This window comes from Amblyomma maculatum, chromosome 4, assembly GCF_055883805.1.
Source record: "Amblyomma maculatum isolate TAMU_Amacu chromosome 4, ASM5588380v1, whole genome shotgun sequence".
Classification (NCBI taxonomy): Eukaryota; Metazoa; Arthropoda; class Arachnida; order Ixodida; family Ixodidae; genus Amblyomma; species Amblyomma maculatum.
Genome location: NC_139347.1, coordinates 3131811 through 3156086, shown reverse-complemented (window position 1 = coordinate 3156086; position 24276 = coordinate 3131811). Strand labels below are relative to the sequence as shown.

The 24276-nt window shown below is 44.8% G+C and overlaps 1 long non-coding RNA gene across 4 annotated transcripts in view; it reads right to left on the bottom strand.

Moving 5' to 3' along the window:
- LOC146190217 (uncharacterized) overlaps positions 1–24276 on the bottom strand; it is a 103790-nt gene that overhangs the window by 76995 nt on the left and 2519 nt on the right. For 3 of the 4 annotated variants that reach the window (XR_014706523.1, XR_014706525.1, XR_014706524.1), the window contains exons 2-3: positions 20691–20793; positions 4177–6696 (exon numbers count right to left, since the gene is read on the bottom strand). This is a non-coding gene — a long non-coding RNA (uncharacterized LOC146190217). Of the gene's footprint in view, positions 1–4176; positions 6697–20690; positions 20794–24276 lie in introns of those variants that run through there. The other variant, XR_014706526.1, reaches the window with a different exon arrangement.

The following is a 24276-nucleotide window of genomic DNA, read 5'->3' as shown; positions in this document are numbered from 1 at the left end:
GGAAAGCATCTTGCGTGCAGAGTCCCTTGCGGAAGCCCAGCATGCAGGAAGGAAAGATGTTGTTTTCGTCGATGTAATTTTGGAGCCTTAGGTGGACTACTTTTTCATAGAGTTTTCCCAGGCAAGAAGTGAGGGAGATAGGACGGAGACTCTACACAGCCGGTGGCTTTCCAGCCTTTGGTATGGTGATGATATCCGCGTGTCTCCAAGCTGATGGGACCTGTCCCTTCTCCCACAGTTTTTCGTTGATGTACTTCGTTAGGTCTTGCAGATGTTCGGTGCTTATGTTCCTAATCATGGCGTAGGTGACTTTTTCTCTCCAGGGGCAGTGTTTCTTGTAAATGTACGGGCGGCTGAGTAGACCTCCGCGAGTGTTATGGGGGAGTCAAGGGAGGGGTTTGGTTGGCCCGCATATGAAGTTTGGCAAGCCGGAGTAGGGTCTCCTATGTATTTCTTGTGCATGGCGGTGATCAAATCTGCATCTGTGCCCGGGTATTTATGGGCTATGGTGTGGAGGGTTCTTCTTGTGGCCGTTTTAGTTTTTGAGGTGTCTGTAATGCTTCCTAATATTGACTATGCTTTAGCCGTGCTTAGAGTACCTTTCCGCGAATTGCAGAAATCTGCCCAGTTTTGCTAGGCGAGCTTTATAGCATACTCTTGTGCTTCAGCCGTAACCTGTGCTATCTTCATTTTAAGTTTTCTATTTAATTTTTACATTTTCCACCGTTTTAATAGACTTTTTCGGGCTTCCCATAAATGTAGGAGATGTCTGTCTGCTTTTGGGGTTTTTGTCGTTGTGTTGATGGTCTTGGTCGTTTTTGCATGAGCATCCTTCAGGCTTTGAACCCAATCTTGAATTGTTGTGATGCCGTCGTGTGGCGGTCTAATTTGTCTGAACTTATCCCAGTCTGTTATTTTAGTAAAGCCGATGTTCCTTTTCATACGGGTCGTCATTAGGGATAAGCTAAGGATTTTGTGGTCGCTGCCGAGTGTTTCTTCTAGATTGGTCCAGTAACAGATTGGTCAGAGTAACAGAGAACGACGGCGAGGGAGGTTGTAGTGATCCAATGTTCCGAGTTAATTGCAGTACGAACATATGCCTGAGAGAGGTCACCTAGATCTAGGGAAAGAAGTTAAGGGAAGAATTCTGCACCTAAGCCTTACCAGGGAAATATATTCACTGAAATGAAAGGCACTGGCATAAATTCAACTTAAGCTGTTAAATTGGCACGGCATAAGATATTATAACAGACAAATTGTCTAGAGACCGGTATTCGACTGTAAGAGAAATTAGGGCAGTCAAGGCAAAATCGACTCGATGTAGTAACGTGACACAGCAATGTCTTCCGACTCATTCACTCAATTCCACTGGGTTAAAGAGCCAACTGGAACTTGATTCACTCATCTAGAAAGCACAAGACCGAAACACCTAGTGCAACGAGTATACCCAAAATTTTAGGCACACTTAGTATCAGCCTTAAGGAGTACGACGCCGAAGCGTTAATGGCTCCCATCTGTGGGTCTGCATGCGGATCCGAGTTTATAAAACTGCACTTTGCTACTGGCTTAAGCTCTAATCCCTTTATTTGCGCCTTTGTCATCTGACATGTAGTCGCACGGATAACCACTGTAACAGCGCTAACGAGAACCGTATAATGCTTCCCTCGGTTAAGCTGCCCTCTTATTCAGACTGAAATGCAGCACACAGATAACATAACACCGTTTATTTTTCTCTGGAGGACATACTTGCCTGATTTGATGGGAAATAACTCGAAATGCGCGTCACTTCCCGCATTGGTGACATAAAGTAAACCTTTTATGTTTCTTGGTTTCCAATGCTTCTGCTGACCAGAACTTCTGAATAATTTTGATCGAATCATGCATGTACATCATCCCCACTGATACTATATTGGTGCCAAAGTTTAGCGCCAATAAAGGAGCGGTCAAACCAAGAGAACAATTTCACGCTTCGTGTTTAACGTTGTAAGTCGCTATAGCCGTAACCTGTCCGATCGCGTTCTTAGATGGAGACTTTTAGGGATTTTCTGCCTTCTTTGCCGTTTTCCACCATGATATCCCATGCTCGTTTAAAGCAAATTCGGCTTTGCTGCCGGTTGTGAATTCACTTGAGCAAAAAGTAATGGCTGCACTTCATTTTATATACCATCTATACAGTTATTTAGTGTTTGACAGATTGCTTTTCGCTAATATTATTTTTTTTCAAGACGGGCAACTCAAGTTGAAACTTTCTCACCAATCTTCTTTTTGCGTTACCCTTTCATTGATGAATGTATGAAAAAAAAAATAGCCTGCTCTGACACTTATCACTAAAGACGACATTGTTATTTTGATTTTCAGGATGACTAAGAGAGCGGTCGAATGCGCCTCTTGTTCATTCATGTAATGCAGGTGTAAGGACATTTGAATGTTTATTACGTGTTTCTTTACTTCTTTACTTTACGAAGCATAGTACCAACCCGCAACGTACACAAACGCGTGAATAGAAACACAACACAGGCGCACACTACCAACTATAATTGTTACGGACGAGCAAAGAAGAAGAAGCAGGCAGTGGCGTAGGCAGGAGCGCTCGTGCTAGGCCCGCTCTCAATTCATTAAACGTCATCTGTCATCGCCATCGGACATCTTCTCTAAGTTCTCTTTCTCCTGTGTTCACCGGCTTGCCGCCACGTAACAGCATGAAACTGAACACAACTTCCTCTTCAACACTCAGCCATAGCTTCCTCTTCGACACCTAAGTACATCTCATTGGCGCAGCTCTTCTTTGCCAAGCAGTTATCTAGCCGACAATAAACGTCAACGTCACAATCATCCCAGTCCATCACTCACATCGTCCAAACATGACAGTCATAACTACCACCACATAGACACTAAAAAAAAAACCAATTATCTCCAGCTGCTCCAATAACATTCACATTCACTCCTTCTTCTGAAACTCCTGAAACGGAAACTTCTGAAATTCTGAAACTTCCTCAGTAAGACAAGTCCATCCAAAAGCACCTCTAATAAACACAAATCTCTCCAAAAACTCAGGAGGATTCCTTAAGAAATGAAATTTTTTTCTGTGTAAAGACAGTGAGGCTTCACTAACACATGTGCTAGCTTTCTTGTGTATTAGAAACGCCTCTTAAATTTCCCGGGAAATCTTGTCCAGACAGTTCCCTTAAATCGTAAGCCTACTAAACAACGGCTCACACTTGAACTTTCGACAATGCAGGAATAAATGTGACCCCTTCCCGTTCTCTATAAATTTCTCATGCTCTCTTGTTCTGTCATTATTACACCTTCCAGATAGACTTATATCCTTTTCCACACGTCAGTAAATCTCATAAACCACTTCAACCACACAGACTATAAAACGCTTTACATGCCACTTATCACATTGTGCTTTCTTACTCTTCCCTATTCTTGACACAAATCACGTTGTTTTTTCGGCGCAGAAAACACAACCGGAACATAATACCTGCCTGCCACCTTCAGGCAATGCGCACTCTATATGATTGTAAGGAACTACTTGTGGGCGTTTATTTCCCAACTTCGCTACAACCCTCCTTTAGCCTATTATTTTCTGAAAAAGAGTGTTTACCACCCACACATATAACCGTACCCGGAAATCCGTCTACCTGAAGCCTTTGTATTTTATTAATAAAGCTAGCCTCTCCATATGATCACATGACTTTAACAGAGCTGACTCCAAACAAAGAGAAGCAATCGCTCGTTTAACAGTTCTATGCCTATGTGGTGGAAGTTGTGACTGTCATGCTTGGATCATGTGAGTGGCTGACGGAGTATGACTGTGCTGCTAACATTTATATTAGGCTAGACATTTGCTTGGAAAAGAAGAGGTGTGCGAATGACATGTACTGGGTGTAGAAGATGAAGTTGTGGCTGAGTGCTGAAGAGGAAATGCGTGTTCAGTTTCATTACATATTTGGTAGTGTGGCCCTGTGTTGTGTTTTTAATTGCGTGTTTGTGTACGTTGCGCCAAATTTCTGGGTACTATGCAGCACCAACTCGCCGCTTCAGCTGTTTTTCTGAGATACGAAGCATAATTGCAAACTGCTGGTGCATCTTTTGCGGCTAGTACGTTTCGCAGAGCTTTCAAGTGAAGATCGATGAAAGAAAGAAGGCGATATCATACAATTGTTTTGCGTGGTTGCACGAATTTAGACTTTTATTAGCATTTTTTTCTTCTTCTTGCAATACAAAACCAGGCTGCCGCATTCTTTTTAGTGAGCTTGCCTCGTTCGGAAACTAGCAGCATTCTACTCACGCGCTCGTAAGTTTCTGAAGCCTGTGATTTCTCTACAGGTACTTGCGTCACAGCAGTAGCGGCAGAGAAAGATGTAGACGAATTTAAGCATGCTAGTCACGTGATGCACAGCGTCAGAATGGGAAGAAGAAGACAACTGACACAACCGCTTCTGCCGCTGGCATGTCGCTGCTCGTTTTGCTTCTCCTAATGCCAAAGTTATCGGAATGTAGGCACGGGAAAGAGAAGCGTCAAGAGGGTTCGCCAGCCTCTCTGTCCTCTTCAGACCCCAAAGAGGCAAGGCTACTCGACGAAGCAGCAGCAGCTGTACAAGGTGTCGTCAGCCGTTTTGGGGCCGACAGAAAAGCATGCTTTAACCATGAGCAAGGGCTCAGCGAGTGCTACCGTATAGGGCCGAACATTGATGAACAAGTAAGTTCGTATACTGCACCGCTGCTGGAAAATGCATCACTTGTTAAGAGCAGTGCCGCGAGGAATCCGACTGGCTGTAAAAAAAGTGCGCAATATACCTCACCGAGCGCAGCGATTGGAGAAATAACGGTTTTTGTAGGTGGCAATCAACATAAATTGCCCTTGAAATGTATGCACAATAGAACGGTATGCTATTCTACATTGTAACGAAAAAACTATAATTTTCTATCAGCGTTTTTGGTAAGTAAGGAGCTATAGCAACAAAACATTTCTGATGTAAATACCTTTATCAGTAAGTGTCAATATCATTTTCTGTATTTCCGCTTTTTTCTGAACAATCTCGATAAAATTTGCGCCCGCTTTGGCATAGTTAGTTTATCGTGAGTTTATCCTGAGCACTGTTTATTGCAGGAAGCTGGGCAACGTTTTGGTGGGCTCGTCAAAGCATTTATTACTGTTTGTACAATTGAGTATTTAATCTTGTGCTTAGCTGAATATTTTACGCAGTGGAACAGAAAGAGCCCCACTGTGCTACGTTATCATTTAAATGAGATTGTTATTAATAATTAACTTGGCTCGCAGAGGCAGTTTCCTAAATGGCATATTCCGAAGCGTCGTTGTACATTCTATGCCAAACGAGACCCGATGTGCAGTGCCATATTCTTCAATCTGTGCCAGGAGGCGTTCTCTCCCTCGCCGCCGGTACCTACGGTCTCCTCGGTGAAGCCCTACATCAGGCCGCCATTTAATCGAGGCACGGCGAGGAGTGCGACGCTTTCGGTGGTGCACTCTGGCGTGTTAGATTCACATTTCCTCGAAGTAGACAAGGACGACAAGGAGTGTACGGCTTCCAAGAGGGCGCTGGAAGACTGCTTCGGTGGAGCAGCCAGAATTAGGTATCAGGTGAGCTCCTGACATTAGGTTTCTGCGCTAAGGCATTGGATCCAGCAGAAAAATAAGAAAAATCCAGAAAAGTAAGATCAGGGCCATGCGATGCATTAACAGGCAGCTAGCAGCTCATGATTTACTGCCTGCTTCCGGAGACGACAAATGCTGCCATCTGCATGCGACAGCTCGATTGCAGCTTTACTGGTTTTTAATACCCCTTGAGCGTTGTCTGCAGGCGGTGCACCTCCAGATAGCGATGGAGGGGAAAAAAATATTACGAGCGCAAGGCCGCATCTCTTTTCCCTGCTGCTGCATGTAGCTTCACCTGGTAGGCTGGTTCTAATTAATGAGAAACAAGCCGTGCCAATAATAGCCTGATATGCCTCTGTGTTGGCTCAAAGATGAGATACCGAATTCAGCACAATATTCATGATGAACAGCCTAGCATGTCCACCTAGGCTGAACAACTTGAAAATGCTTTTAAGAAAAGTAATTGCTAATTTTCATCGGCATCGGCACAGTAATTTAGTCACAAGAGAGGAATTACTCATTATGTCGGCCCGCACCCTGCCATTCAGGTACAAAGCAAGGTTATCCGGCTTTTACAAAGCTCCGTATTTACAAATAAGAAAAAACGTCCTAATGGGGCTTTTTAAAGGAGAACCACCATCATGCGGGCCAGCCGGTGTACCAAGTGAGAAAACCCACTAGGCTAGCATCAAATAGTACAGAAATAATTATTTTGCCAAGGTTTGGAAAGAAAACAGTGTTTTTTGAGTTAAGGAAAATACTGGAGATGAAGTATGCTCTTAATAAGAGAGTAATTACTTGAAAGTAATGAGCAAAAATGCTAGGAGACACTATCCGCAGACGCAGCCGGAGCCTGTCACTTGCTTGCAATGTTAAGCTCTCGCGTTAATCCAGACCGTGAAGACGCAGCGGGTGGAACCGAAGAGCTGCGATATCAGGAGCAAGTGGCAGCACTTGTTCAGAGGCACTTCTCACGAAGCACAAAAACCAAGTACACGACAGTCTCCGGCAGCATGGGCGATGCGCTTGCTTGTTCCCTCTTCTGATTTCCGCTCTGATACGCTTCGGTGCCACTGCGCCAAGAGCAATAATATTAAATACACGGGACGCTTTTGAATTGCGCTTCTGTGCCGAATACACCACATAAATACAGATAAGGTTGTTGTTTTGTTCTCTGGAGTTCGTGCGCGCCCGAACGGCCACTATCATCTCGAACCGCGTGTTTTTAGAGTAATGTTTTCACAGCTACTGGCACCGTGAGCATGGTCGCGGTGCCAGCCCGACACCATCAGCAATAGATGTTAGGGTAGTGGCCACATTTTTATTGATTACTTGCCCCAATGTAAACCTAACAAAGATGGTAGTAGTAGCCGAAGTCATAGGACTAATAGCTGGGCAGTAAAAATAATTGCATAGAAGTGTATATAATACTGAAAATAAAATCTAACTTTGACTTCAATCATAAAAATGTCGTGATCTCTGTAAACACTGTTACGTGGTGACAAGCAAAAAAACGGCACAAGATGGTGGCAGCTGAACGATGATTTAATGTCTGGCCAAGCGCGAGGGCTCCTCTCGCGCCACTGCCGATCTTCTTTTTCGTAACACTTCCCGGGGCCACCGAGCAATTGTCCCGGTCGTTTTGTTAAGTTGATGGTCATGTGATGGTGTAGATGTTCAAGAGAAGATAGAAGAGAATGATGCGGTTGCCACCACTATGACGATGAACACGATGATGCTTGGGTGATCCGCCTCCCCTGGAGCTGTTCGACCATCCGCCACCAGAGTCCATGGGACCGATGGCTCGAGGTAGCGACGAGCGGCTGGGCGGGGGTTGCGGGTACATATCCGGTTCCTTTGGGTCCTTCGGGTCTTTCGGGTCCTTCGTCTCGGGTCTGGTCGGTCTGTCTGTTCTCCTTGTCTTCAGATCCAGGCTGGGGCTGGGCGGTGGTATTTGGTCGCGTCTGGGCAGGAAGCTTGGGCTGGGGCGAAGCTGCTCGGCGATGTCCCAGGGCCGTCGGTCGATGGTCCCGGCTTACAGTTGGCGTCGATGCTCCAAGGCGAGGATGGGGATGACATACGCCGCACTTCCAACCAAGATGTTACTTGGTGACAAGCAAAGAGACGGCATAAAATGGTGGCAGGATGAATGATGATTTAATGTCTGGCCTAGTGCGAGGGCTCCTCTCGAGCCACTGCAGATCTTTTTCTTCAAAACATTATAATCGCATCTCTAATTTATATGTGACAACAAAATGTAGTTAGTTTAAATAAGAACGCACCCTCGGTTGTAACATTGTATTTCTTTGTATATTCGCGTTGGCTGGGGAAGGAGGACTAATTTTTAATGTCTGGAAGATGTAAAGATTGTTTTTCTGGAAACTAAGCTTAGAGTTTTCAGCAAACGAAGAAGAGACAAACTAAAGAGTATCAAGTGTGTGGTCCTGCTTAATTGCCAGCGAATCGTTCGCAAAGCACACAGTTGGGAGCTGATGATGTGAACTTAAATATTCGTCAAAGTTAACCCCTTATGTATTTGTGCTCCTGGCATTTTAGTATTTTGATGCTCGCCCACCACTACTTTCTTTAAACTTTATCAGTAGCGGCTTGAACAGAATATTTTGTCCAAATATTTATATAGAAGCTGTAATGAACATACTTTTGGCCAAATTGCAACATGTATGGATGGCCGCGCAATGATTCAGTGAATCTTCCGTTACATTATGCCCCATATCTCTACGCGGCGCATTCTTAATCCTACGCCTTTTATATACTTATTTATTTATTTAGAACAGTAATACGGAACTATTGTCTTCGGGGACATGACTAAAGGTAGAAGATTACCTCAAGAAGTCATGCCACCTTGGGGCGAGCAGCAGTCAGCAAACAAAAGTAAAACACTGTACAAAATGTTTTTACAAACGCAGCAAACTCAGTTCATGGAGCAAAAGATACTTTAGCTATGCCCGAGGGGCATTATTTAGATATAGGAGTTGCAGACACACGCACACTAAATGCATAACTATAAATATACATCTGTGTAGAAATAGATACATAGAGCGGAAAATTTGGCACTGGAAAACAAACGCCAGTAGGAAGTAGTATTATTCATCTAAACACAACTCCCGTCAATATTCTGTAACTCGTAATTGCCTGACAGGAATTGTTCCACTGTATTTGATATTACGAGAATGATCGAGAAAAATGAGACAAAGATAGCTGCCCTATTCCTTGTCTTCATCTTCGCCAGCCGGTGATTCCTGAGTAGGAGGCTCACTAGTGCTCAAGAAGAAATGTTCGCCTTGATCAGCCGCTAGATACTAGTCACCTTCGTACTTCAGTTGATTGTTCTCACCTGAGATACATTATTACCTTTTTTGCGCTTAATTAGCTACCAGACATCTTTTCTCGTAACCATTTCGAGTATGGGGTTTTGCACAAAAAGTACGGTTTCGACAATTCTGAAATCGCTATTTTGCATTACATCTCCCTGACATTCCTTATCGCTGATGCCCAGACCATTGCTTTGACGTTCAAGAAGCTGCCCCAGTCCCACGTCATAAAAGAACTTGCGTGTGCTTGCTATATTTAGCATGGGCGTTACGGGATGCGTAGGGATTTGGAATTGTTTATTTATGGATTTGTTCAGAAGCGCCTGGATACGATATGTCTGGTCGCACAATGTGCTGTTGCAATGCTGATACTGAGTTGCCGCTCAATTTGCCTGCAACATGCGACTGCCTCTCAGCCAACCGCATTCAGTGCATTTTATCAAGAAGACCAAATGAAAGAAGCGACCTTTTTATAGAGTGTGTAGAGGTTTTCTCTCAAAGCTTAAGTGGCATAGCTGAAAAAAAAGATTTCAGTTGTTCACCCTTTGCAGCACCGAGCACTAAAGACTGAAAAAACAATTGTGATAGCCTAATACACTTTTCATAGTCACTTGTTTGGGGACTGAAAAAACAGGTAGTAGAAGCAAAAAAAAAAATACCAGATGTGGTCACATGGCCCAAGAATTTGGGAACTACCTGTAAGCGTTGTTAGTTTATGGCAGAAACTTTTGAAAACGATGTAATGCCGGTAACATTGATTGTTCATGTGTACGAGTAAATGACAAATGTGCGGTCACGTATGGTTGCAACATGTCATTTTCTTCAGTTGCTATCTGTGCAACAAAAAGCTGAGTTGATATTGAGCCGACGTTCTCTTATGACCATAGATAGACGTCAACAAGCCGGGCATCGCTTTGTTCGCCGGTGATATCTACGGCGGTCACATCTGGTTCCGGATCAGGAGGGAGGCAGTGGTTGTTGACATGCTAAATCACCTGGGCTTCGACGTCATTGTGAGCAAAACGTCTTTTCTCTCTTGGTTGGAGCCAGGGAGGCATGTTGGTGCAATCTTAGTGCGTATACCACTTGTAGTTTCCACCGCGGATTTCACTGATTCCTGGTCCAGCCCGCATTTTTTCTCTCCATGCAGTTGAAATGAAGAATAAGAATTACTGAACTGTGCGTGACGCGGCCAAAGATGAGGCAAAGCGGCCGTACACCTGCAGCCAATCAGCGAATAGCGCGCATCACAGTTGCGGCCGTCACCAAGCGCTGCTTTACAAGTGCGTGTTATGACGGGCTGAGCAGTCGCATGTCGTTCGCGCTCTCCTTAAACTGCGGCCTCTCCCATCTCATCTGTCATCCCTTATCCTTCTCTGTCAGGGGAAGTATATGCCCTCTGCTCGTTATAGTATCTCGGACCGCGCCGGTCTCCGCATCGTGAAGCAGCTTGTCCTGATCTCCGTTCCTTAACGGGCGCTCGTCTTCAAGCGCAATTATTGCCCTTCAAGTACCTTTGCTAGCGCACCTATTTCGCGTAATATTATGCAAGAAAATTGGCGATATTTTTTATTGCTGCCACGTATGCCCAATTTATGATATGCCTAATTCTGGCTATTCTGTACCGAATATGATAACTCGAATGCTAACATGAAATGTAGACATATCTGTTAAACAGTTTATCAGAGCATTGTTTTGGCGCCACTGAACGCAACGTATATCCCTAAATCATTATGTCGCATATGCCATACCACACTCATTATTAATCAGCACATATTTTTAGTGATAAAACTTGTGAAGGTGCTCCATTACATTCACTTCAGGCTGATTTTGCTCTAAACCATGCATTATTTATGTCGTCCTCTGGATCGTAATAGCAATTAATAAAATGTGAAATATTTAATCACATGTTTATTCAAGGATTTTGGGTTCAAAGGTAGAGCTGACTGATTTATGGTTGTCAAAATCCAAGGAAATCTAGGTTGCAAAAATAATTGGCGTGTGATTATGACGTCACGTAGTCGGCCTGGCAGATTTTGCGAGCGGCGGCTTTTCTGGAGATGCGCGAAAAGTTTCATGTCACCGCTCTGCCTCCCCCTCCCCTTCTGTAAAGTTTGCGCCCCGTCTTAGCGTCTTCCAAGAGCCGTAAAGCGCACTTCTTGATACTATGGACTGAGGACATTTTTCATTAGTCTGTCAGGTATTCTCCGGCGACTCACCCCTGCCAATCAAGGCCAGGAGATGACACTTGGAATCGGCCACTGGCGCCGTCGGATAAAAAGCCTAGCCAGAAGCGAGGGGCGCTGCCTACAGGACACCCGTCTCCCTTCCCGAAGACAGCCCGTGCATCAGGCGTCTTTACCAGGTGTTAGGGGCACCTCTATTTGAAACCGAGGAGAAGGCTGGAGCCCTCGCCGGCCGAGGAAGCATGAAAACGGATGCGTTTATCGGAGACATCAGCGAAACTTCGTTGATCTGCTACAGGTGGTGCGCAAATTGTGCGTTTGTGCTCATTGCAGCTTTGCTGCACTTTTAGAATGATTCCGGCGAGTGTGACTATAATGCTGAAAAATATATAAAGAACGGCTTTTGACGTAAGGCAGTCGGGGGTTGCTCTTGGGATTCGGGAGAACAAGAACCGCTATCCTGTCGATTCTCGGAGCTCGGCTCCGGACACATCCTGCACCATTTTGTATTATTGACTGTTTTATTCTTTTGTATTGGTTATTCTATTCCTCATTTTAAATTATGTGTGGGCTCTGTCGCTAATAAACCACTTTAAGTTAAGGCTACTTATCAAGCCTGTTGTCTCCTTTCTTCAATGCAACGGAGCTGTATTCCCGCAGTTTGGACTATACTTCAGGTTCCTTACTAAAGTCACTTTGTGACAGTGAGTAGACATAATGATCATGAGAAATATTGCCAGACGATTATCATTATCGGGAATGCATAGACGAGATCAGCTTTTCCTGTAATTCTGATTTCCCTGCGCTCAGTTAAAAAAGGTTTACAGAAACATGTGCACTTTAACTTTTAGTCTTTAGTTTCCAGCACAATCAGCCTTCAGCTGACCCTCCTTTTCTTGTTGCTTGGTGCTGTTGCAGAGGAGGTCAGTGATCTCGGAAGTGAGTTTTTTTTTTTCAGATGCCTGCTAACGCCCTGTTTCGAAAAGAAATATCTATCCATGCCTCTCATGAGGTCGGCACAGTGGTGGGAGGACTCGCTTCGTCTAGCTCGTCTCGGTTGGCGCGTGGGCGGCGGGGGCAAGTTTCTCTTCTGGGCGCTCATATTTCGTCAAGGCACATTACTCGTCACACGGCGCTAATAGAGCGCGACCACTCTCTCCTTGTCCCCGGCTCCACTTTACTCCGCGTGTTTGTCATGGCTAATATTGGTGGCCACTTTCACTGAGTTGAGGTGGCTAGGTTTCCTAATCCCATTTTGCGTAGCCTTTATGAAAAGCTTCTGGCGGGAATTCGTGGTTGTGCGATCTATTAAGAAAAAAGGAGTGCAAACAAAGGCACCGGTGGTAGTAATTCCGTATGTTCATAAAGTTGCTCACAAGAGAAAGAAATTGGTCACAGGCCTGGTTTCCGTGTGATCGTTTCCGAGAAGCACAATTTGGCAACATATGCAAACAAGTCAATGAAATTCAAAAACAAATAGAAAATGGGCGCTGGAGTAAAGATAACATTTGCTTTGTAATTGGCCAGGATGGAATTCTATTTCAGGTTCCACTATATTGTGGCTGTTTGTACATTAATTGGTCCAACGGCCGGTAGTGTTAATGATAAACAATGCTAGCATGTTGTTTATAGGAGATCTTGAGCTTCCAAGGAGAGAAACAGACTTGCCTCGGTGCCCTGATTGCTAAAGTGGTAATGGAGGCGTTGGCAAGGTCAAGGTCAGCTTTGAGTGCAAAATATGCGGTCATTCAAACAGTTATCGGTTGAAAGAGCGCGCTGTGTCATTATATGTCAGCAGCGACTATGAGTAACCTTACCCTACACTGCAACGACTGCAAGTAGAGAAAGAGCAAAAACAATTTCTGTGACTGCAAGATCATTAGGAATAACTAGAATAAAGTCACGCGCGAGATCATTAAAGCTTTTTCAACACGAAAAAGAAGCGATGATTGCGTAAACGCTTAGCCCGTAAGGGTACTAGTAAAACAGACTGCCTATCTCGAGAGGTGTTTTTTTTTTTTTTTTTTTGTCATCGCTTATTTCCATCTGCCGCATCTTCTGCGTGGTCGTGTTTGAGTAGGTACGACCTTAGTTTGCCCACTTCGTTTTCTCATCGCTGGATGCTAAAAAAATACACAAACCTAGGAATTAAACGAAGCGTGAGTTGGTTGCGTCCGACGCTTGCCGCTGCCACTGCCAAAATGCTGTGCTAGGGGGTGTGTCAGGATGAAGGGGCTCGTCACATGAACGGCGTGGCGTTGTCGCTTCACGATAAATCCGATGAACGATGAATCTTGGGTGTCCAAGAAAAAAGCAGTTAGATGAACGGCGTCCTTGGTTGAGTGTAGTCGTTCGAAGCATCCACGATCCAAGTTACTGGTAGCAGCAGGTCAGGAAACCAGCCTGGGAATTAAATGGAGCGGGAGTTGATTGCGTCCGACGCTTGCTGCTGCCACTGCCAAAATGTTGTCCTCAGGGGGAGTGTCAAAGCGCAAAGACTTGTCACATGAACGGCGTGGTGTTGTCGTTTCATGATGAATCCGATGCATGATGAATCTTGGGAATTAAAGGGAGCGGGAGCTTGTTGCATCCGACGCTTGCCGCTGCCACTGCCAAAAATTACGTAACAAAAATATATTTAAACGTATAGAAATAAGAAGGGAAATGAAAATAGTAATACTAAAATGTTCAACAGAAACAGGGACAGCACCGACGTGATGCGCCTGGCATTTTGTTGCTCGCCATATTTGCCTGCAGAGGCCCACCTCGCAATTGCTACGGACCGCCGAGTGAGTCGGGTGATTCTACCGTCTCGGCCGAAGAAGCGCGCCGTGTCTGGCGGGCTGAGTTGGAACGGCAGAGAATACTCCGTAAACGTGAACACGTTGCCTAATGTGTGTATATCCTAGAGCGTATCCACATCGAAACTTAAGGCAAAAAAAGCAAATACCGACTCAGCAAAATCGAATAAAAGTGTGCTTTCGCACGCCTAACGCGTTTTAACCTAAACTGAAGCCCTGCTCATTTTTTTAGCCATTCTTCTCTTCTCTTCTTCATTTTCTTTTCTAATTCATTCTGCACGACCGCATGTACTCTACCCCCCCCCCCCTCCCCCTCTTAATTTGATATACTGACAGGCAGCGGCTGTTTTCGTTTACAAGGACAATGTTGACAACTAGCAGAACCCGAATAAACTAGCGAGGCAAGTTACAATGTGTAATTGTTTATGATATTTGCTTAAGGATGCTACAGTGTCGCTAGTATACTGCGTAGGCATGGCTTGCACATTGGTGTCTTCATGACCTCAACGTGCCAGTTTCGTGAGCGATAAGAATGGGAATATTTCAGTACCATTTGCCGGCAATACAACCTATTTCATATAATCTATTATTGTAATTCAGCTGTCCAATGTGTGCGTTAGACAACACGTGGGAAGCAAAAAAAAATATTGTTTGAACCGCTGGCCTGAAACAGTAATTTCTCCAGGTTTTCTCACCGCAAAGGGGCGCTGTTTATTAGCATGCGGTAGTCGCTTGCACTTCGGAAGGAGGAGGACCTGCAACAAATTCTGCTGCCGAACTTTTTTGATGGCGCTCGCTACTCAGTTTTCTACATGCTAGCGACCGTGGCAGGCGGTAGACCTAGGCTTCATTGAAATCGGTCCACGCATTTGGTGTTTGCTAGCGCTGTTTGAGGGCAAATGTCCGGCGTTCTGTGGTTACAGCAGATGATACGAGCCTTTCGTTGGTCGTCTTGCAGACACTGGGGATTGGCGAATTCTACGATGGCCCACGCGGGCTATTGCCTCTCTTCAATGGCCTTACTAAGAGCACGCAGATTGTGCTCTGCAACGCTGACTTCAAACGCGACCTGACGCTGGCGAAGCTTCCCAACCTGCCGACACGTTCCACAATACTCACGGTGGACGAGCTCAAGGTCGGCATCGTCGGCTACATTGATGAGGCTGTGCTAACGCAAGCCCAGCTTGGACGTGAGCACGTCATGCTTTTTCCACTGTTCGATTGCTTCAGCTCTCCTTTTGTATGTGCATAAGGGCTCTGCTCCAGTGGTATAACGTTACGTTGGGGCTGGCGTTTGTAAGAGCATATAGTGTAGGAAGCCCATCGTATAATTGAAGACAAGGGTCTTTTTTAAAGAGTGTAGCTAGAGTCAGGACCGAGCATTTGACATGGCACACCACAATAGAGCTGCGGCGGGTTTAACCGATGCTTGGAGCGAGGGGTTTTGAAAGCGCGCGTTTTGGACAAGGCCGCAAAATTTTGTTAAGCAAAAACAACGGTGGCAGTTGCATTTTCGAAATTCAAATAACTGACAAGGTAGTTACTAGCAGTTATTATTGTAACTAGTCTAAATAAAGTATTATGTTGTTAAACAGTATTTCTGTGAGGTTTTTGGCTGTGGGCGGGTAGTAGGAAATAAAACGTTTTCGTAACATTGGAAGCCTTTGCAGTTAGCGCTGAACTACAGAGTACAGAAAATTGCTACGGGAAAAACTACAAAACAACAAAAGTACTACAAGGCCAAAAATGTGTAGGGAGAAAGCTTTGTCACGGGTTTGATATTGCTATATGTCACGTGTTTGATATTGCGCTAAAAAACCTTAAGAGTTTTTTTTAGCGCGAACAAAGACAAGGACAAGGAAGGCGAGACGCACACACACAAGCGCTAACTATCAACTGAGTTTATTCGTGGAAGGCAGCATCATACATAGACCGAAGGGTGGGAAATAATGAATCGAAAGCTAATAACAATGAAAAAGAAATAAATAAAAAACCACAAGGTAAAAGCCATGAAATCAAGGCGCATGCGCAGGTGGGCGTGTGTTACACTTGAAAAGACACTTTTGCCAGAGTCAACAGGTAGTGGCGTTGAAAAAGTCAATCTCAGCCGCGAACAGAGATAACGAGGGTTCGCTGATGCATTTGTTACCAAGTTTCGTAATGTGATAGGCTTCTAGGCTAATCCGTGCCGTCATGTCTTTACTTTTGCGAAGAACCTTCGTCTCCTCAAACCGGGCCATTCATGCATGACACTTACTGACGTGAGCAACAAGATGCTTGTAATTGTCATCAATATTTTTAAATTATTTTCCATTCCCTTGTCATGTGGAAAGTATTACGTTGGCCAAACTGGACGTTGTGTCAGTGACCGCCTGGGGGAACATGCCCGAAAATTAAAAAATAATGATGACAATTACAAGCATCTTGTTGCTCACGTCAGCAAATTTCATGCATGTGTGGCCCGGTTTGAGGAGGCGAAGGTTCTTAGCTAAAGTAAGGACAGGACGGCACGGATTGGTCTAGAGGGCTATCACATTACAAAACTTGGTAACGAATGCATCAGCGAACCCTTGTTCTCTCTGTTCGCGGCTGAGATTGACCTTTTCAACGTAACTACCTGTTGACTCTGGCAAAAGCGTCTTTTCCAGCGTAACACACGCCCATCCGCACATGCGTCTTGATTTCCTGGCTTCTACCTTGTGATTTTTTATTTATTTCTTTTTCATTGTTATTAGGTTTTGATTTATTATCTCCTATCCTTCGGCCTATATATTGTCACTTGGTGGTGTCCAGGGTCGATGACACAAATGAAGACACAGGCTTGATGGTACTGAAATTAACTCTTTATTGGGCTGACTTGCGCCCGCAAAAGAACTAAGCAACTCGGCGGCGGCGATAGCAACAAACGTGCTCGTCGGTCGTCGAACAAAGAATGCCCGTCGCATTCGTCAACGCTCAATTTAAAGGCTGCACAGAACAATCTAGATAACGTCGCAAACAGCTACCAGCACGGGCTGGAACATTGTGGAAAGACACCAGAGTGGTCGGAACCTTCGAAACAGATCTCGGTGCATCTTGCGCTACAACGAAACTGATAAAGGTGTGACTCGCGACATCGATCATTAACAAACAAAGATTACGGAACTGATATGCGGTCCAGAATCAGAGTGATAAGCCTGTAGGCCGGCGGCTGTTAAAAAACAACAAATACAGTTTTGAAGGTTTCGCGGCAATATGATGCTGCATTTCACGAATAAACTCAGTTGATAGTTAGCGCTTGTGTGTGTACGTCTCGTCTTTCTTGTCCTTGTCTTTTTCGCGCTAAAAAACCCCTGCATTAAGCTAAATTATTTGACCAGCCTTATGGTTAGCATTGCTTACCTGTTTTCTGACATCGGCCAACATTGTTTGAAGTTTGTCCGGTGATGTCCCCATGTGTCAGAACGCCTATTCTCATAAATTAGTGATGGTCTCCTTTAAGCACTGGGTATATTTGCTGCACGGTGCTTCCTCTTGTTTACAACTGTTGAGCAGTGTCTGCTTACACGAAAAGAAAACTGGAAAACAACCTTTGTACCTCTCATGGTTACATTGAAAGCAAGAATTTGAAATTCTTGCTTTCCTACCGCTTCTGTGAAGCACAAACTACGCCTCATTGAGAGGAGCTACTCAGAGAAAGCGCAGAGGCTGCAATTAAGCCATAAAGTATATGAAACCTTTCATCCATAGAGCTTGAACTTCTCAAGATACATTTGAAATGAAAGAAAAATTGTCACCTTTCGACGCGCGTGTGAATATCGGCAGAGAGATGTCTGAGTCAGAACTTACAACTGTTTTAGAAACGGAAATAATATAGCAGAAGATAGCGTCGTGCCCCCCACGTACAATTCTAAGATATGGAGACTCGTTGCGATCATTATCACGGAAATGTTCCCCTAGAAGTCTAGTAGTATTCTTCACTTCTCAAGAAGCTTCATGCTTTTAAGCGATACGCACTGTAGTCTGTCGCTGGGCTCAGGGATGTGTATGTTATTCGTATTAGGGGTCGCCTGAAGGCCAAGCTAGACCTGTGAGACGTTAGCCTTGACATTAATAATCCGCTGCTTCCGCAGGTGCCAATCACCTGGCAGGAATAAAGTGAAGAAGCGGTCACTCTATACGGCATTAGGATTCTATGCCTCCTGGTACATGGCTTGAAGATAACAATAAAGTCTGCACTCTTGCGGTGGCAAGTCAGAGACCATTGCTGCCACATGGATGGCTTGCATATAAAGGGCCCCTGAAATGCTACTTGCGTAAACTTCTAATGCAAGCTTTGGGCAGAGGTGGTGGTTCGGAGTATTGAGCGAAATTTGAAAGCTTTGCCTCGAGCAGATGATTTATAAATAGTATTTAAAATATGTTTCTGGCGACCGCTCGCTGCCGATTTGGAGCACACGTTTCCTCCCGCAAACGTCCCCGATGACATCAGCGAGCATTCTAGACACGCCCGCTCATTGAACGCTCCCAAGATACCCAGGCGGGACGGGCCATTGCCTGCCGGCGTGCGCTGAGTTGAGAGGGGAGAGGAGGAGCATCATTTTCGATCGCCCATACGTTCGGTTCTAAACGAGCTAGTTTAATTTTTCTTTGCGTTTCGGGGAGCATTGATGGGATATTTATTGCTAGTGCGTGTTTTATAGATTTAATAATAACCCAAGTAGCACAAAGTGGGCTATGACGTGGGGGCCCGCGTCGGGCCCATGGGGCAGCCCATACGAGCGCCACGCGGGATTTGCAACACAAATCCAGAGGGGCCCCGTGAGGGCTGCCCAATTTTGCCGCGATCGGTCCCAATCTGTATCCATGTGGGCAGCCCAAATAAGGCTGCCCGCTTTCAGCCTAGATAGCCGAATGCGGGCAGCATACCAAAATCACTATTGGGTCCTATGTTTGTGCAAGCGGTGCCACCTCATTGATAAAGGTTTTAATTTTAAGTTGATTAATCCCTCTAATACCTGAATTGTACTGGCGCGGGCTTCGCGCAGGCCAGTCCGTTTCGGGCTGGACCACGTGCTGCTCTCATGGGTTGAATCTGGCATTTTCGGGGCTATGTTCCATTAATCAAGTGTGAAACATTGAGCACTATTTCTTTATCTTGTATTCGACACTCAGTAACATCAGAGAAATTTATTCCCAGAATTTCAATAATGTGTGCTGTCCCACATCGCCCCCAAAATATTTATTTCGGTGTTGTGCTTGGAATAATGTTGTTGTTGTTGTTGTTATGGCTGTAGAAAGAAAGAAAAGAAAATGCACGGGCCTGCTACTGGCCCTGTAGCTGAGCCACCTCCGCTACCTCGTGCGGCCAGAAGAGGAAATAGACAAGGAAGAAAAAAGAAGAGGGAGAGAAAGACGAGCGCCGCAACAAAAGCCGTCTTCCACCATCGAAGCGATGGCGGGTACAATGACGGCCTACAAAAGATAAAAATTAGTGGTAGGCTAGCCTTCGCCGCAAGCGGCGATGACCTACCTGTCCCAGCCCCATAAGGGGAAGTACCTGCTAGAATAATGACGCAGGAAAAAAAGAAATTGGAAGTAGTTTTGTACGAACTCGTAAAGCGGAACAAAATAATGGCGCAGGAAAAATTTGGAGGTAGTTCTGTACATACTCGTAAAGCGGAACAGTTACTGCTTTATATTTTCTGCCAATACTGCATGATAACTATGTTTTTAGAGTAAAAATAGATAGGCTTTATTCATTGCATGGATATGATTAAGACAGTTATCTTAAACCTCCAGAAGAGGCAATTAGCGGCCAGTATAACATGGATTACATAAATAAAATGGTGAGTTAAAATACTGCGGGGACGTTTCAGAGCGGTAAGTCCGCCTACGGCCGATTTGGGGCCCACTGCGGCCTTTCATGGACAGCCCCGATTGGACTGATCTTATTTTTACCGCATCGATTACGAACATATGTTGCATTTGCCCGCATGTACTACAAGAAATATCCATGTGGGTAGCGTGGGGACATACCTGCTTTTCAGCCCGACCGCAAACCATGCGGTACCTTTTCGGCTTTTGAGTGGGCAGCCTCGTTCGAGGTAGCCCGTCTTCTATTCGCTTTAGGCCTACATTTGTATCAGATCTGCCCTAAAGTGGCCCCCAAGAGAGCGAAGCGGGCAGAAGCGGGATGGAGCGCTTTCCTGCCCCGCTACAGGCCATGCAGAAATTATCTAGGTTTTTTGTGGGCAGCCCCATTGGGGGCAGCCCAGGAATATTCTGCATGAAGCCAAAATTTCCGTCTGATCTTCCCTCAAGTACCCCTCAAGGGTCCCATGTAGGCAATGTGCGGGCATACCCGAATTTAGCCCTGCCGCGGCCTATGCGGGACCTATTGGGCTTTTTTATTGGGCAGCCCCAATTAGATTAGCCCAGGCGTTTTCTACGCAAAGCCAAATTTTATTTGCATCGGCCCTAAATACCTCAAGATGGACCCTTGAGGGCTTGATGGGGGAATAAGTACTCAGTTAGCGCTTTCCACGCCTATATGATGCCCAGATGGAAAAAGCAGGGGCAAGCCCAATTTGGGCTCGCCCGCTTGATCCCTCGTGGGTGTTATTGGGCCCTCGTGGGCGTTATTGTGGTTGTCTAAGCCCAACTTGCCCATCCGGGCCCCAGGGGGGCCACCTAATGTGTGCTACTTGGGAAGCTTTTCACAGGCACTTTAAGCTATAAGACCATGCAAAAATGAAGTAAACGTTACCGTTCACAGTAGCATGGATAAACAGCAACGTATAGAGCATCTGTGGTCGTTAACTTATCGATACCACGCTTCTTTCAGTCACTCTGACCTGTTTTTTCCGTATCTGTAAAGAACAGACGAGGTGCAAGAAGGTTGGTCCTTGCGAGCATTTTGGTTAACACGTCTGGTTTTGCAAAGGAAGGTCTGGTGACATGCTTAAATAAAGAACTACTTATCAGCCTCTTTAGTCACGCTGTGACACGGACCGAAGAGTATCACACGCCGAACACTGGCTGCCATTGTAATAAAAAAAGAAAACATCATCGTTCCTGAAGAAGGGAAAACCGTTTGCAATGGTTTCATATCGAGTTAATAAAACGCTTTTTCTCGAGTCTCTTATTTTCGCAGTGGAAGGTTCAACGACCTTATTAGATCCTAAGTGCAATGTCGCGGGCTGTCCTGCACTTGCAAGGAAAAGCTGAATAAAACTATTTCACAAGAAGCCGTTAAGAAGGTGGAGCGTCAATTTGTTGAGAGCACCTGAGTCATTGCACAGCGGAGGCTAATCTCGTGAATAAATTTCTTTCTTGTTTGCTTCGGTTCTTTTCAGGGCGACCATCTATTATCGTCTCCAGCTCCTTTACACAATCGAAGCCTCCTAGCGCTGTCGGAAAGGAAATGTAACTTAATGTATTAAGAGTATACCAATGAAAAGAATCGGTACATAAAAGCAAAAGAAAAATAAGATTATAAATTTTGAACAAGGTTCTGGTCGCATACTATTGGCCACCAGGTGACTTTTTCACACAGTTATTATTGAATTGCTTGGACACAATTGTTGAATGGCAGATCACGTTGATAAGAAAGATGACTCCGGGCAGATAATGCTCGGAATGAAACAATAGTTAAGATTTAATGAGATTTAGGTAGGTTTAAAAGATCCCAACTGATATTAACAGGCATAAAATCATGGGTTACATGTAGGCCATGACGCAGCAAAATTGATCGCTCCCTCCTCCGGCTCTCCGTCCCGATTCGTCCCTCCTTACAAACGCGTTTTTTTTTTTTAGTTTCACCAAGCCCTTATTTGTGCCTTTATTATCTCACACATTCACCTCAGCATACATCGTAAGCAGCCATATCATTTGTAAGAGCAGCCCACATTAACACAACAAACCTGGCCGTTTTAATCAGGCCCTATGACTGAGACAGCGCCCCCTATAGAGGTATCTTGCTTAATTTGGGATCAAAGGGTCTCGGTGGGTTGACTTTCATCTTACATTACCGTCTGAAAAGAGCAGCCCCCTCCTAAGAGGCTGCAAGAAGTAAGAGCGTAAGCTTTCGGCACAACTCCGTCACTGAAGCCGAATTTTCCAAAGAACAGGCCTTTTAACGCTCTTTAAAAGCTTTGACAACTTAAGGACACTTAAACTGCGGCCGCCACGTAAACTCTTTCTTTAATGGCCTAACGCGAGAATGTCATTAGCTCCCGTTTGCATCTCCTTATACTGATCTTCGCTGACATATACATGCTCTTTGGTATTCGCTTAATTACGAACTTTAATGTTTGCACGTCTAATAGCTTGCACGTATTCATTAGTACACAGACTTAAGTTGTCATATTGTAAAGAAAGGCCACCCAGCATAAGCATAAATCCACACTCCAACAACGCCGTACGAATGTGCTTAAGAATGCATGACGAATTCTAGTCCAAGGGTCTGCAAGGCTGGACTCCGATCTCATTGGAAACTCGGGTACCTCCAGTGAGTTGTCAGGATGCGAAGGTAATCAAACCTTACGGGAGCATTGAATCTTGAATTACAGTCCTGGGGCACGCGACACTTTGTAAGCTTGTGTATATCGGGGCTTTATACCTACATCAGGTAGTCGGTAACTTATTTTGGCAACTTGCGACTACATGCTAGTGATTATGTGTGTGAAAATAGATGCCACAATTTAAAATCTACTGCGTTAAGCGAGTACAAAAGCTCACATATGCGAACAAAGTTCCTAACAGAGCGGTTAGCTGTAGAATGAACTTTTTCGCACAAGGCCTTTTAAGGCCAAGCTTTTGTATCCTCAAAATTTTTATCTGTTTTGAATTTTGATTTGTTTGTTTCTGTGTTTGCGGTCAGAGGCTGCCATCATCACCCACTGGCCAAACTCATTAGAGAGTAAACGCCTCCTCTATATCCCACTTATTAACCTTGTCTTGTGTCCGTAGTAGCCACGTAACTCCTATAAGTTTTCTGATCGTCATAGGCTCACTTTCTTCCACCACTTGCTTTGCTTACGCTCGCTTGCAACCCAATCTGTTGCCCAATTCGTCTATCGGGTACCTTGCTTTACCGTTACATGTTCTCGTCATGCGGTGTTTTTCGTCTTGGTTTCGAACAGAAATCTTTTTTCTCTCAACCACTCGCTCGCTCAACCAACTCTTCTCGCTTCTTTTCTGTTTATAGTTAGGCATATCAATTTCCCTCCCAAAGCTCTCTGCCGTGTCTTCTGTTTAGGTTCTACCATCTTCTGCGGCCTCCACGTTTTTTTGTATCAGAGATAAACACCTTTATGACACAGCTATTATACACCATCTTCGCGAATGGTTCTGGTAAACTGTCATTCATGATATCAGAGCCCTTCCCAACTACGTTCGCCCCAGTGTTGTTGCTCTATTAATTGTAAGCTCGTGGTCCGCATCCCCTTAGCAATTTCAACGCCTTCCTGTATATCGTAAGTTCTTGTTTTCTTCTAAGGCTTAGGAAATTTGCTTTCGGTTTCTTCTCCTTAATTTTTAGGTCCACTTTGCCTGTTTGGGTCATTGATATTTACAGTTGTTGGCCACTGTTATTGGGGCCTGTCTGTGCGTTAAATCTATTTGCGCTCAATTAGCTAGGAAAGAATCAGTGTCCCGCGAATTGGTGAGCTCATCAGGGGCAATTTCCTACCAGTTTATACTTTAAAGGCACAAACTGTGGAGAAAATCCGGCGTTGTCGCTTATGTGAGCGAACAATCAAGGCCATGGCTCTTGAACATGGTTGCTAGCATTTGACATGACTGCCCACTCATTCATCGGAAGGGTGTGTGGCATAACGAAAGCTCATGATATCTAAAAGTTAGGAAGAGCTCCCAACTCGCCTTTCTAATTTCAGATGGGAGGTTGGGACATGAATCAACCTTCTAGGGCTTTTGGATGCACGCGCATTTTCTACACCACTTAGGCACGTTCGTACCGCTTGGCTTTAGCAGCGCCTGATGACTAGCGTCGTCGCTTACTACCTGCATTGTAATGATAAGGTATCATAGGACTGCCTGCTAGTAAGAATGCGTAGGGTACTAGGGGAACCAATTAATAGATTATCAGTTAAGCAAGCAGAAACTACATATACGCGAAAAAGGAACTGCAACGAGAGCCGCAGACGGGACTTATTAACGCTAACTCAGACTCCGCATTTATTTAAATGTATTACATTTAAATAAATGCGGAGTTAAATGTATTACATTTAAATAAATGCGGAGTCTGAGTGCCCCCCTTACTCTTCATGTCAGAGATGCCTGAACGTCGCGCAGTGACATGCTGCGTACAATCGGCCTTTTGTATTTTATAA